This window comes from Rhinatrema bivittatum, chromosome 3 (genome assembly GCF_901001135.1).
Source record: "Rhinatrema bivittatum chromosome 3, aRhiBiv1.1, whole genome shotgun sequence".
Lineage (NCBI taxonomy): Eukaryota > Metazoa > Chordata > Amphibia > Gymnophiona > Rhinatrematidae > Rhinatrema > Rhinatrema bivittatum.
The window spans coordinates 58,561,151-58,575,055 of record NC_042617.1 but is presented as its reverse complement, the minus strand read 5'-3'; the positions used below and the strand labels follow the sequence as shown (position 1 = coordinate 58,575,055).

The 13,905-nt window shown below is 48.7% G+C and overlaps 1 protein-coding gene across 1 annotated transcript in view; it reads right to left on the bottom strand.

Moving 5' to 3' along the window:
• The window catches only part of UBR2 (ubiquitin protein ligase E3 component n-recognin 2), a 426,990-nt gene that overhangs the window by 295,396 nt on the left and 117,689 nt on the right, over nucleotides 1–13,905 (bottom strand).

Genomic DNA, 13,905 nt, shown 5'->3' with positions numbered 1-13,905 from the left:
ATAAGCAGGCACGTGTCACCACGGTACAGCAGGCCGCAATTTGTAAAGACATGGCGGCTACGTCAAAGGCTTGTTTAAGGATAGACTCCAGACGTCGGTCGTGTGCGTCCTTGAGGGCTGCCCCTCCCTCCACTGGGATAGTGGTGCGCTTAGCTATCGCGCAGAGCATGGCATCATCTCTTGGGCATGCAAGGAGATCCTTGGTTGCCGGGTCCAGGGGGTACATGGTTTCCAAGGCTCGTCCCCCTTTGAATTGGGGTTCCAGGGCATTCCATTCCAGGTCAATTAGTTGTGCTGCTTGTAGCAGAGGGAAATGGCGGGAAGTCTGCCGAATGCCCTCCAGCAGGGTATTCTGTTTAGGATCCTCCTAAGTACCTGGGCCCGGGATGGCAAGCTGAGGCAGCGGCTGCCTCTCAGCCGCGCCCGAGACTTCGGGGGCTAGGTCCTCGCCGCGAATCGGCCGCCGGACCGAGGCTCACCTCCGAGGAACCACGGAAATCACCTCGGGAATCTCAACTGGGGCAGGGACCCGAGGGTATCACTGCAGGAGAGCAGGGCTCGTCTTCAGGTAGGTTTCTTCTTTAAAAATTTGGTTTTCTTCTTTAAATTTGGTCTAACGCTCTGAGAGCGTGCAGATAGTCCCTAACTACTGTGGAGATGGAAAATACTGAAGAGCTGCACTTCCTGCAGGGGTGTATGTACTAGGGGCTGACGTCAGATTGAAATCTGATCCGTCTCCAACTGCTAACAGGAGTACACTATAGCCATTGGTCCTGAGTCCATCTGCTATACGCTAGGAAAGCACGATTTTATAGTTTTGTACTGTCAGGCAGTTATATTGCCATTCTTGCGCCAGCCAAGGCTGGGGATGCTGCAGAGAGAATATTCACAGCCCCTGGAGAGGAATCTCAGCCCCTTGGTTCAAGCTTATTAGGTTACAGTGGGAGCTACAGTCCAAGGCCCTGGCTGAGGACTGTCACTGTAATGGCTAGATTACGTATGGGGAGGATAAAAACAACAAAACTTTCTGGATAGGTGAAAATGAAGGCCATTAGCACCATGGTCCAATAGAAGTTGACTATCTCCTCAGGATGGTATGACAGAAAAACATCACTGGGAGAAAGGTGTGTTACATTCAAAGGGAGTGAGGGATAAAGGGTGAGAGAGCAGTGAGTTATTGTCAAGTACAGGTTCTTTGTTTCTTCTCTGTACTATTCCCCTGTCAGAGAACACTGCTTGGTAGCACAGCATTTAAAAGATTGGGAAAAGGGTAGGTCAAGGTAATCTCTAATCACTTGACAGCCTTCTCACCAAATTCTTTAATCCTGGTTATAGGAGTATAGTTGGTAAAATCTTTAAACTGGTTGAGAGGAGCGGAAACTCCCAATATTTATTCATTACAAGGAAATTGTTATAAAACGTCTAGAGACCTTCATTTTCAGTTTTCATGTTATTTTCCCTGGGAATTTCAATGTTATGACAAAACAAAACCACTGATTTTTCTGTTTGCTGTAACAAAGTAATTTTTTTTACTGATTACTTTTGATATATAATTGAAATTCCCAGGGAAAATACAATAAAAACTGAAAATGAGGGTCACTAAAAATGTCTCAAACCGTTTGTTTCTATCTGAAAACTACAATACGTCAAATTTCACTTTTTAAAAGTTCCTAGCTTTAGGCACTTAATACCAGCAGTTACTACTTGAATTAGTGAGTAAAATGAAACAAATCCTAAATAGCAATCCTTTGTTTTGCTTCTTTTAAAATATTCTCAAAACCTGTCAGGCTCCTAATATAATGTGGCTTATAAAAGCACTTTTGAAAACGAGGATGGAGATGGGTCCATCTCTGCCCATTATCTTGCTAGGTACTACCAAAATTCCCATTCTGAAAAACTGCCCTGCTCTTTTCAAGACCGCTTCCATCCATAAATCCAACATACTCTTAGGGAATACCCTGAGTAATTTTGGGTTGTCATTGATGACAGGAGTATTGTTAAAATGCAATCTTAACTCCAAGTCTTGCCATGTTTGCAATCTGGCTTTCACTGGAGGACGATTCACCTTGACCCACAGAGAGGTCAATACCCTTCTTTCCATGCTAATCCATTGTTGTCTGCACCATTCTTACTCCAATCAAGGATCCCTTTTAATCAATTTGCCTAGCAATATAGACAAAAATCTTGATACGGCACACCCCCCCCCCCCCTTCCTTTATTCTTGAGAAGAGTACAAATCTAGCTACCCTAGGCTTCTTGCCTCTCTAAATAAACAGATACACACATTCGTTAGGATCCTGGAAGAATTTGTTTAGAATGTAAATTGGTAGCATGGAAAACATAAAACAAGTCTCGGAATAATGTTCATTTTCACAGATGCTATTATAGAAACATAGAAATGACAGCAGAAGAAGACCAAACGGCCCATCCAGTCTGCCCAGCAAGCTACGCACTTTATCCTTTTTTTTTTTTTTTCTTTTTCTCTCTCCCACCTGTTACTATTAGCTTCCAGTACCCTCCAGCCCTAATTCCCTTCCACCCCACTACCAATGTAGAGAGCAGCGCCGGATCTGCATCCAAGTGAACATCCAGCTCAATTAGGGGTAACAACCGCTGCAATAAGCAGGCCACACCCTTGCCCCATACTCTTACCCACCCCTGTTTTTTTTTTGGCGGGGGGTTTGTTTTGCTTTTGGAGATGGCAGCCCTCCATCCTTCCGCTCCGTGAAGGTGGAATACCAACCACTGGCATCCCGCTCCGTGAATGCCTCTGTGGCTACTGCCACTCCGTGCAGTGTTTTGCTGCCTCCTCTCCCCATCTAGACTTGATGGATCCACAGTGTTTATCCCATGCCCCTTTGAAGTCCTTCACAGTTTTAGACTTCACCACTTGGTCTGGAAGGGCATTCCAGGCATCCACCACCCTCTCCGTGAAGAAATACTTCCTGACATTGGTTCTTAGTCTTCCTCCCTGGAGCCTCAGCTCATGACCTCTGGTTCTGCTGATTTTTTCTGACGGAAAAGGTTTGTCGTTGTCTTTGGATCGTTAAAGTTTTTCAAGTATCTGAAAGTCTGAATCATATCATCCCTGCTCCTCCTTTCCTCCAGGGTGTACATATTTAGATTCTTCAATCTCTCCTCGTATGTCATCTGATGAAGACCCTCCACCTTCCTGGTCGCCCTTCTCTGGACCGCCTCCATCCTGTCCTGGTCCCTTCGGAGATACTGTCTCCAGAACTGAACACAGTACTCCAGTTGAGGCCTCACCAAGGACCTGTACAAGGAGATAATCACTTCCCTTTTCTTACTCGATATTCCTCTCTCTATGCAGCCCAGCATTCTTCTGGCTTTTGCTATCGCCTTGTCGCATTGTTTCGCAGACTTCATATCATTAGACACTATCACCCCAAGGTCTCTCTCCTACTCTGTGCACATCAGCCTTTCCCCCTCCCCCCTCCCCCCCCCATCGAATACAGTTCATTCGGATTTCCACTCCCCATATGCATAACTTTGCACTTCTTGGCATTGAATCTCAGCTGCCATATCTTCGACCACTCTTCCAGTTTCCTTAAATCCAGTCTCATTCTCTCCACTCCTTCCGGCGTGTCCACTCTGTTGCAGATCTTAGTGTCATCCGCAAAAAGACAAACCTTACCTTCTATCCCGTCCGCAATGTCGCTCACAAAGATATTGAACAGGACCGGTCCCAACACCGATCCTTGCGGTACACCACTTAAAACCGCTCTCTCTTCAGAGAAAGTTCCATTTACCATCACACATTGTCTTCTGTCCGTCAACCAGTTTGCAATCTAGGTCACCACCTCGGCACTCACTCCTAAGCTTCTCGTTTTATTCACCAGTCTCCTGTGCAGAACCGTATCAAAAGCTTTGCTGAAATCCAAGTAGATGACATCGAGTGCTCTTCTTTGATCCAATTCCTTGATTACCCAGTCAAAAAAGTCAATCAGATTTGTCTGACAGGATCTTCCCCTGGTGAATCCATGCTGCCTCTGGTCCATCAATTCTCCGGTCTGTAGATAGTTCACTATTCTCTCTTTCAACAGTGACTCCATTACTTTTCCCACCACCGAAGTGAGGCTAACCGGTCTGTATTTACCAGCCTCCTCTCTGTTCCCACTCTTGTGAAGCAGGACCACCACCACTCTTCTCCAATCACTCGGCACCACTCCCGTTTCTAGGGATCTATTGAACAGGTCACACAGCGGACCTGCCAGCACATCTCTGAGCTCCCTCAGTATCCTTGGATGAATCCCATCAGGCTCCATGGCTTTGTCCACTTTCAGATTCTTTAGCTTTTACCATACGTTTTCTACTGTAAAAGGATTTTCATCTATTCCACTTCCCTCCAGTTTCTTGCTGTGTAGAGATGGTCCTTCTCCAGGGTCTTCTTTAGTGAACACAAAACTGAAGTATTCCTTTAATATTTCTGCCATTTCTTCGTCTCTCTCCACACATTGATCATTTCCACCTTTCAATTTCACTATACAACTTTGAACTTTTCTCTTTTCGCTGATGTAACTGAAAAATGTTTTGTCACCATTTTTTATCTCCTTGGCAATCCTCTCTTCCGCTTGATTTTTTGCCGACTTGATTAATTTCTTTGTCTCCCTCAGTTGAATCAAATATTCCTCTTTGTGCTCCTCCCTTTGGGATCTTTTATATTTCTTGAATGCTGTTCTTTTAGCTTTAATTTTGTCAGCCACCTCCTTTGAGAACCATAGAGGTTTCAATTTTCTTTTGCTTTTCTTTACATTTCTAACATATAGAGTAGTTGCCTTGGTGATTGCTCCTTTTAGATTGGTCCACTGCTGATCCACATCTCTCTCGTTCTCCCATCCTTTTAGTTCTTCCTCTAGGTACTTCCCCATTTCCTCAAAGTCCGTGTTTTTGAACTGTAAAACTCGGGTCTTTGTGCTTCTTTTCCATATTCTTTTAGTGATATTAAACCATACCCGTTTGATGATCGCTGGTGCTGAGGTGGGCGCCCACCTGGACAGAGACATTATCTCCATTAGTGAGCACTAAGTTGAGTATAGTTCCTTCTCTCGTGGGTTCCATTACCATTTGTTTGAACAAAGTTACTTGCATGGCATCCATTATCGCTCTACTATTTTTAGATTCTGCAGATGGGATTTTCCAGTCTACATCCGGCATATTAAATTCACCAATGATCACCACTTCTCCCTTCTTACCTATCTTATGGATGTCTTCAACCAGATCTCTGTCCAGCTCTTCCTTTTGGTTTGGAGGCCTGTAAACCACTCCAATATAAATGGACGCTCCGTCATCTTTTTTTAGGTCGACCCATAGTGCTTCTTCCTTGCAGCTCAGATGCTTGGATATTGTTTCTGACATAAAGAGCCACACCTCCCCCTTTTCTATCCACTCTGTCCTTCCTTAACAAGTTATAGCCTGGTATTGCTGTATCCCAATCATGAGATTCTGTGAATCATGTCTCTGTGATAGCAACAATGTCCAGTTTTGCCTCTGTTATTAGGGCCTGCAAATCTGGGACTCTATTTCCCAAACTATGAGCATTTGTGGTCATAGCTTTCCAGGTTCTCTCTTTAAGGTTATTGCTTTTCCTGGACTCCTTATGAGACTTTAGTTGAGATTTGTTACCGGTATTCACTTCACTCTTTCCTTTTGCAGTTGTGCCACTGATGACAGAGTTATCCATCTCAATTAGCTTTTTCTTTCGGTTATGGATCTTGAAATTCTGCATGCATTGGGGTTTTTTTCTCTTTTCTGGTAACACTTCAAACAGTTTAACCTGGGACAAGCTGGGTAGAGCAGGACACTTCCTGGAACTTTAATAGTCCTTTATCTATTAAATGATCCCTCAGCATTTGTGTGCCAATATTAAACAGATTATTAAGGACAGCTATACAATAAGAGAAATGCAGGTATACTGAATCTTAAAGCAAACAATTAGCAAGGAACCAGACCAACAATATACAATACCAGACCTAGAGAAAAGTATAAACAGAGCAGTACTTCTACCCAGAGAGCCCAGATATAATGGAGCACAGAGCACTGTTAGAAGGAATAGTGAAAGAACACACAGCAGGTTTTTTTTTTTAGTTATTTTTTTTTCCCCCAGAGAGAGCACAGATAAGAAAATTATTCCTTACCTGCTAATTTTCGTTCCTGTAGTACCATGGATCAGTCCAGACGGTGGGTTATGTCCCCCGTCCAGCAGATGGAGTCAGAACAGAGCTCGAGAGTGTCACCTCATAGGCTAGCGCACCCTCTGCTGGAGCTCAGTATCATGCATAACAAAGCCGAAAATAGCAAGGTAAAAAACAAGTTGGATCAAGAAAAACAACCTGACGTAAGTGAAAACATCAAGAACCATAACAGGGACGACCTGCAACCAGGTCGCAACAGTCAACTTGTGAGGAGCTGTAAACCCCGAACGAAAACATGTAGATGAGATACAGAGAACAGAAAGAGACAGTCAGACAGCGAAAACCCGAGCAGGAGCTCACAATCCCAGTGTGGTGGGCGTCTGGACTGATCCATGGTACTACAGGAACGAAAATTAGCAGGTAAGGAATAATTTTCTTTTCCCTGTACGTACCAGGATCAGTCCAGACGGTGGGATGTACCCAAGCTTCCCTAAACCGGGTGGGCCTCTGAGAGCCCTGCTCGGAGAACCTGATCCCCAAAGTGACCAGGGTTCGAAGGTGCCAGGTGCAACCGATAGTGCCTGGCGAACGTATGCAGAGACTTCCATGTCGCCGCCCGGCAGATCTCCTGTGGAGAGACGGAACGAGACTCCGCCCAGGACGTCGCTTGCGAGCGAGTAGAATGAGCCCGGACGCTCCTAGGCGGGTCCCGACCAGAACCAATGTAGGCCGCCGAGATGGCATCCCTGATCCATCGGGCAATGGTCGTCTTCGACGCGGCGGCGCCCTTCTTAGGTCCCGACCAGAGGACAAACAGATGATCGGAGACCCGGAAGTCATTGGTAACCTGCAAGTAATGGAGGAGTACCCGCTTCACGTCCAAGGGTCGAAGAACACGAGACTCCTCTGGGGAGAATGCCGGGAGCTCAATCGTCTGGTTCAGATGGAAAGAAGAAACCACCTTCAGCAGGAAGGATGGCACTGTACGGAGCGAGATCCCGGCATCCGATATACGCAGGTAGGGCTCCCTGCAAGATAGCGCTTGCAGCTCCGAGATACGACGGGCGGAGCATATCGCTACGAGGAAGACTGTCTTCATAGTGAGATCCTTAAGAGTAGCCCCCTGGAGAGGTTCGAATGGAGCACCCGACAGGGACGGGAGCACTAGATTAAGACTCCATGATGGGCAGGGATCCCTAACCGGAGGCCGTAGATGCCGAACTCCTTTCAAGAATCGAGCGACGTCCGGTTGTAGAAGGAGGGAGGTCGTGGTCCGTACCAAGACATTCAAGGCCGCCACTTGTACCCTGAGGGAGTTAAAAGCAAGGCCCTTATCCAGTCCATCCTGTAAGAACTGAAGGATTATTGAAACCGTCGCCTCCGTGGATCGGACGTCATGACTGGCACACCAGGACTCGAAGACCTTCCACACTCGAACGTAGGCCACGGAAGTGGAAGGTTTGCGGGCCTTGAGCATCGTCGAAATCACCGCCTCCGGGTAGCCTCTGCGGCGGAGGCGGCGCCGCTCAAAAACCATGCCGCAAGACAAAAGAGTTCTGCCTGGTCGAAATATACCAGGCCCTGGTGCAGGAACCGTGGAAGGTGCCCCAGACAAATGGGTCCGTCCAGTGCTAGGAGTAGTAGGTCCGCGAACCAGGGCCGTCGGGCCCATTCCGGAGCCACGAGAATCACGGGACCCATGTGGTTCTCTATCCTGCGAATGACCTTGCCCACTAGGGGCCAGGGTGGAAAGACATAGAGCAACTGGTCCTCCGGCCACGGACGTACTAGAGCATCTACTCCCTCCGCGCCGCGCTCCCTTCTGCGACTGAAGAAGCGCGGGGCCTTGGTGTTGAGAGCTGTCGCCATCAAATCCAGCCGTGGAGTCCCCCAGCGGTGAACTAGTAGCTTCATTGCGTCGGAGAGAGACCACTCGCCAGGGTCCAGCCGCTGCCGACTGAGGTAGTCCGCTTGGATGTTGTCCATCCCCGCTATGTGAGAGGCCGCGAGCCGGCCGAGATGGAGTTCTGCCCATGCCATCAGGAGTGTGGTTTCGGCGGAGACGTGCTCGCTTCTCGTTCCGCCCTGACGATTGATGTAAGCCACGGTGGTCGCGTTGTCTGAGAGAATCCGCACTTCCCTGTTCCGAACCAGAGGCAGAAAACGTTGGAGCGCTAGACGTACTGCCCTGGTCTCCAGCCAATTGATCGGCCACCGAGACTCCTCCGGGGTCCACAGCCCCCCTGTGTGGCGCTGCGGTCGCAGACTGCGCCCCAACCCGCGAGACTGGCATCCGTGGTCACCACCACCCAAGTGGGGACTTCGAGCGAAACGCCGCGAGCCAAGTGAGCCGGAACCAACCACCACTCCAGGCTGTCCCGAGCCGTTTGCGGCAGGATCACCTGATACTCCTGCGATACCGGTTTCCAACGGGAAAGCAGGGACGCCTGCAGGGGACGCAGGTGTGCGAATGCCCAGGGCACCATGTCGATAGTGGAGGCCATCACTCCCAGGAGCTGCAGATAATTCCAAGCGGTGGGTTCCGCCAAGGCCGCGAACTGACGTATGTGCTCCCTCAGGGAGAGGGCCTTGTCTGAACGCAGAAACACCATACCGAGCTGGGTGTCGAAGGTCGCACCCAGGAAATCCAATCGTTGAGACGGAACAAGGGAACTCTTGTGTAGATTCACAACCCAGCCCAGGGAGCGAAGTACCGCTAAGACCCTGGCCACCGAGGCCTGGCCATGCGAGAACGACTTTGCCCGTACCAGCCAGTCGTCCAGGTAGGGATGCACTAGAATACCCTCCTTTCGAAGGGCCGCCGCCGCCACCACCATGATCTTGGTGAAGGTCCGAGGAGCTGTCGCAAGTCCGAAGGGTAGGGCCCGAAACTGAAAATGCTGTCCGAGAATCTTGAAGCGAAGGTAACGCCTGTGGTCCGGATGTATCGGGATGTGGAGATACGCCTCCGTCAGGTCCAAGGAAGCCAGGAACTCCCCCCGGTGCACTGCGGCAATTACCGACCGCAGTGTTTCCATGCGAAAACGGCTGACCCGCAACGACCGGTTGACCTCCTTCAGATCCAGTATGGGCCGGAACGATCCGTCCTTCTTGGGAACGACGAAGTAGATGGAATAATGCCCCAAGCCCACCTCGGCGAAGGGGACGGGCACAATAGCCTCTATATCCTGAAGTCGGTCTAGAGTCTGTTGAACCGCCATTCTCTTGAGATCGGAGCCGCATGGGGAGAAAAGGAACTTGTCCCGTGGCGGACGGACAAACTCCAAGGCGTAACCGTGCTGGATGGTGTCCAGGACCCACTGGTCTGAAGTAATATTCGCCCACTCCTCGAAGAATTCCGTGAGTCGACCCCCGATGGGCGGGCTGGAGGAGTGGGCTGCCCTGGCATCATTGGGTGGCTTTGGCGGGGGGATTCCCCTGCCCCGAGCCCTCTCTCGCGGGCCTCCGCCCGCGAAAGGAACGAGACCACGGCTGTGGTCTGCTGGGGGCTGCGCGAGGGCCCGACTGACGATACGACCTGTAACGTCGCTGTGCCCTAGCTCTGGTCCTGGTGGAGGCAAACGCCCGGTAGGGTCGCTGTCTATCTTCGGGCAGACGATGCACCGAGTTCTCTCCCAGAGACTTGATGATTTCATCCAGATCATTGCCAAAGAGAAACTTCCCCCGAAAAGGAAGCGATCCTAGACTCGACTTAGAAGAGGCATCCGCAGACCAATCTGCCATTGCATCCGCCCCGTATGCAATGGCAGATTCTAGGCTGTCGGCCTGAGCGGCTTCATCCGGAGGCAACTGCTGGGTCGTCAGGAGCTGCTGAACCCAGAGCAGACTAGTCCTCTGAGTCAACGAAGTACACATGACGGCACGCATGCCTAAGGCAGAAACTTCAAACACTCTTTTGAGGAACGTTTCCAGCTTGCGGTCCTGCGTGTCTCGTAGGGCCGTACCGCCAGTGACCGGGATCGTCGTCCTCTTCGTCACTGCTGAAACCGCGGAGTCCACCTTAGGAAACCGGACCAGATCTAAAAAATCCTCCGGCAACGGATACAATTTTTCCATGGCCCGGGTGACCCTCAATGACGCCTCGGGGGCGTCCCATTCTCCAGTAAGCAGCTGTAGAAAAGACTCATGGACCGGAAAAGCCTTCGCCCGAGGTCTGAGGGCAGCCAGGACTGGATCCCCTTTCTTGGAGCATGTCGCAACCGCCGGGGCCACAGGTGCCGGAGGGTCCGGCGGCGGATCCAAATCCAGCTCCTGAAGAGTCTGCTGAAGAAGATCCTGCAGTTCCTCTTTATGGAAGATACGTAGGGCGCGCGGGTCGTCGCCTTCCGGTTGGCTATCCGCGTGCGACGGATCCAGAGGGTCCGAGGGATCAAATGCCGTTGTGGAAGCCGCTCCCACAGCTCTAGGCTGGGATGGCAAAGCAGAGGTCCCTGGAACTGCCGCAGCCGGAATCGGAGACCCGGAGGGCGGTAACGCTAGCTTAGGGATCTTGGGGGGAGGAGGTCCAGCTGTGTCACCCCCCGGATCTGCCAGGCCCTGTAAATATGCCATGTGCATTTTTAAAATAAAATCCGGCGAAAAAAACGGCAGACCGGGCGGAGCGCCAGACGCAGGGGCCTCCTGAGGTAGGCGATTCGGCAGGCCCTCCTCGGGGCTACGCTGCAGGCGAGGGCCGCTCCGAAGTGCAGCATTCTCCTCCTGGGCGTTTGCCGCGCCAGGATCTCCATCCAAAATGGCCGCCATTCCCGCCCTCGGCGAGGAAATGGCCGGCCCACGCTTCCCGGGCTGCGGGGAGGGGGGCGCCAGGAGCGAGCCTGAGCCGTGCGCGGCGCCTTCCTCCTCGGGAAGGCAGCGCGGGCAAACCCCCTCCCTCGACAAACGAGAGGCCTGCTCGCCGCAGGTCTCACAGCGGGAGAAACGCGGCATCGCCAGCCGCGACAAAGAAACGCCTCGGGGGGGGGCCGAAAGAACTCGCACCGCGGGGGGGCCGAAGGGGCCTGCACAACCCGCCCAAACAGTCCTCAGGCACCGGTGGGAAGAAAACCCTGCCGGCGCGCCCAGGCCCGAGAAAGATGTGCCGGGCCGCGGGACCGTCAGTCAAGGAGCGCAGGAGCCGGCTCCACCGGCTGACAACAGCTGAAAAGCAAAAACACAACCAAAGTCCCACTTACCCTAAAGCGTAAGTAGCAGACTGCAGGAGGAGGGAGAACAGACTTCGAAAGGCACGCCTCCTCAAAAATTAACTTGACAGAAATTTAACTTTTTAACTTTTTTTTTTTTTTTTTTTTAAACTACCTTGATCCAAACTTGTTAAAGAAGAAAATGACAGGAAGAACTCAAGAGAGTAAGAAGAAAATACGAAAACCTGTCACCCTGGGGAAGCACTGATTTCTCCAACTCACATCTGCTGGAGTCAGAAAGATACAGAGCTCCAGCAGAGGGTGCGCTAGCCTATGAGGTGACACTCTCGAGCTCTGTTCTGACTCCATCTGCTGGACGGGGGACATAACCCACCGTCTGGACTGATCCTGGTACGTACAGGGAATATGAATCAGAGCTCTAGAAAAAGAAGGGATAGTGAGACAGCAGTTTCTTTTTACACAGAGCACAGAGACTATGAATCACAGCACTAGTAGAAGGAATAATGAAAACACAGTTCTCTTTATGCACAGAAACTCTACTATATAATAATTTCAATTTTAACACAGGCTTATCTGCACTGGAACAGAAGATTCCTCTCTTGGGCTGTGCACTAAGCAGTCTGTATTGTTCAGTCGGTTCACTAGTTAGCTTCCCCCAAACCTCTGAGTTTGCCACACCCAATCTGGTTATAACTGAACACCTTAAGGAACTTTCTAGTCCTTTATCTATTAAATGATCCCTCAGCACTTATGTGCCAATATTAAACAGATTATTAAGGACAGCTATACAATAAGAGAAATGCAGGTATACTGAATCTTAAAGCAAACAATTAGCAAGGAACCAGACCAATAATATACAATACCAGACCTAGAAAAAGGTGTAAACAGAGCAGTACTTCTACCCTATTCTTCTACTTCTATTCTTCTGAACCATGAAATGTGGAAGGGAAGACCCATTCTGAGATCCTACTGAATAGTGCTTAAAGGTTTATAATTCAAGGAAAATAGGTCTTCCAGGTTGCTAGACATATTAATGCCTAAGTATTTCAGTGAGCTATTGCTTCACTTGTAAGATTTTTCTTGTATTTTGCTTTGTAACAGGATGTTGATGTTAGGAGGTAAAATGACCGATTTGCTGAAATGAATTTTAAGTCCAGAAATGTTTCCGTAATACATTAGATTCTTCTCTAGGGCCTCCAAAGATTCAGTATGTTGCTGGATAAATAGGGGCACATCATGCACAAACAGAACAAATTTGGGCTCCTGCCCATCCTTATTACCTGTAATATCTGGATTTCACCTAGATTAGCGCTGCTAAGCGTTCAATGACTAGGGCCATAGAAAGAGGGAGACAGGACATCCCTGCCTAGTCACCCCAGTCAATGTGAATTCCTTGGATAATAATACCACCATATTTCAGAAAGCCTGGGAAGCTAATGTGGGTTATTCTCTATTGGAGCAAAGCTAAGGCCCATATTTTTGACAGACTCTAGCAGAGACATTTTATTTATGCACTAGCAGCAAAATCACTTTCAGATGGTATTATGCACCACACTGCCTGAGGCAGATGACAGATATCTCCACCTTTTTTCATATATGGAGGAGATGTTCTGCAATTGCCACATGATCTAATGTGTACATGAAATAGTTGGTTTGCTATTGCCTATGGACCCAGCAGTGATTTTGCTAAGCTCCACGGAGGACTAAGTCCCTATAAAAAAACAAAAAAATGCCAGCTATTCTGCTGGTAAATCAGATCTACAATGGCCCTACACTGGAATTTCCCAGATAAACTTCCCCAGGAATCCATTTCAAATGGTCTGGGTGACTCACTTGAAAAGAAACTTACCTCAGAAATGAGGGAAGGTTACCCAAACATTTCCCCAACTTCAGAGTCACTGCTTCAATGGCAAAGTGGGAAAGGACTATAGTTTGGGGAGGCATGGGCACGGTTCCTGACTCTTCATTGGTTTCTACTATTAGAAATCAAGCACGTATAGGTTGTTCTTCCCTATTTATTTTTACTTCTCTTCCAGCTATCCTGGAATGTTCATATCTTAGCAGGAGAAGGGGAGGGTAGAGGGGAAAGGAATTTCAGACAACATATGCCACTTAATAGAAAAGTAGTTATAAGGCATCAGAAATGAATAGAAAACAAGAGAAACAAATTGATTTTATTAATTTTTTCTTGTGATACATTAGAGTTAATCTTCACAGATACAGTTCATTGTTCAAAGAATTTACATGTCACTGCAGCATTCACTGAAGCTTAAGTATTTTATATTAATATGTAGGCTGTCAAGCTCTATATTATGAATCTGTACTGCATTTTAAAATCAATACACAAAAAACAAAAAAAATGTGGCAGTTCTTCCCTAAGCTTCTCAAATTCAATGTTGCTTTTGTTTTGTTTCTCTTACTTATCTTTATTCCTAGATCTTTCATTTTTGTCCACTAAGCTTCTTAGGATTTGGCTTTATAAAAGATATATGTGCTTTTCATTGTCCTACTTCCTGCCCTGAAAAACCTCTCAAAATGTATTCTTAAGCAATTATCCGTACTTTAAAAGGTACTGGTGCACAGAATGGTGA